The sequence below is a fragment of the Arachis duranensis genome, chromosome 10 (assembly GCF_000817695.3).
Source record: "Arachis duranensis cultivar V14167 chromosome 10, aradu.V14167.gnm2.J7QH, whole genome shotgun sequence".
NCBI classification, from domain to species: domain Eukaryota; kingdom Viridiplantae; phylum Streptophyta; class Magnoliopsida; order Fabales; family Fabaceae; genus Arachis; species Arachis duranensis.
The window spans coordinates 58,087,922-58,089,633 of NC_029781.3; positions in this window are offsets into that span (position 1 = coordinate 58,087,922).

Sequence of the window (1,712 nt, forward strand, 5' to 3'; positions counted from 1 at the left end):
GTTTTCCAATCCAATCCAACTCTTTTAAGTTTGTTTTCAAAACTCAATTATCTTTTTCAAATCTTTTTCAACTCATCATATCTTTTGATTTCGAAATTGCCTTTCCCTCTATTCCTCTTCTATCCTTTATTTTGCTTGAGGACAAGCAAACCTCTAAGTTTGGTGTGATTTGCCATGATCACTGAGCTAAAACTCATCAAGATCATGGCACCTAAGGGAACAGGAAGAGCAAGGATGTGACTTGAAGGAACTGAAGCGTCAAAAATTATATCTTGAAGGACCAAGCACCCCACAGACAAAATTAATTCTTGAAGGCACCCCACAGACTAGAGGAACATCCACTTCCCAAAATACAGGTTGTTAAGTTCTAATTCTAGCCTTAACTCTGTGATAGTATTATTATAGGATTCTACCTTAGAAGTTATATAGGAGTAGTAGTAATTAGCATATCTATTTTGATTTTATTTTCAATTAAGTTATAATTTATTTTTCTCATCATCATCAAACATGAATAAAATAATAGATTTTTTTTAATAAAGAGGCAATTTAATCTTTTCGAGTTCTTAATAAGGAAAATTCTAATTATTTATATGTGGTGGCAAGTGAGCGAACAGCCACAAGAGTCCTCCAATGTGGCTTTTACTGGCCTACTCTCTATAAAGATTCCCGAGCATTTGTACTTACTTGTGACAGCTGCCAAAGATCAGGCAACCTGCCTCACAGTTATGCCATGCCTCAACAAGGAATCTTGGAGATTGAGTTGTTTGATGTATGGGGTATTGACTTCATGGGACATTTTCCACCATCATACTCAAACACTTATATTCTGGTGGCAGTGGATTATGTATCCAAATGGGTGGAGGCTATTGCAACACCAGAGCAATGGACAATTTGTCATCACAATTGAGGAGGATAACTAGGATAGGACTTCTAGTTCTCGTATCTTGCCAAGAGCTTTATTAGTTGTTAGTTTATTTTCTTTGCCATTTATACTTCTTGTTCAAAAGCTTAAAAACCCCAAATATAATTCACAACCAATAACAAGACACTTCATTACAATTCCTAGGGAGAACGACCCGAGGTTTGAATACTTCGGTTTATAGGGGTTTGTTTTAGTGACAAACAACTTTTTGTATGAAAGGATTAGTGATTGGTTTAGAAACTATACTTGCAACGAGAATTCATTTGTGAAATTCTAAACCGTCAAAAATCCAATCGTCAAGTGTCTGCAGGCATTTGAGACTCTGAAAGCTAAATTGGTCACAGCACCAATCATCTCTGCACCAGACTGGACATTACCATTTGAATTGATGTGTGATGCCAGTGACCATGCCATTGGTGCAGTGTTGGGACAAAGGCATGACAAGCTTCTGCACGTCATTTTCTATGCCAGCCGTGTTTTAAATGACGCACAGAAGAATTACACAACCACAGAAAAAGAGCTACTTGCAGTGGTTTACGCCATTGACAAATTTAGATCCTATTTAGTAGGATTAAAAGTGATTGTGTATACTAATCATGCTGCTCTTAAATATCTACTCACAAAGCAGGATTCAAAGCCCAGACTTATAAGATGGGTGTTGCTTCTGCAAGAGTTTGATATAGAAATAAGAGACAGAAAAGGGACAGAAAACCAAGTAGCAGATCACCTGTCCCAAATAGAACCAGTAGAAGGGGCGTCCCTCCCTCTCACTGAGATCTCTGAAACCTTT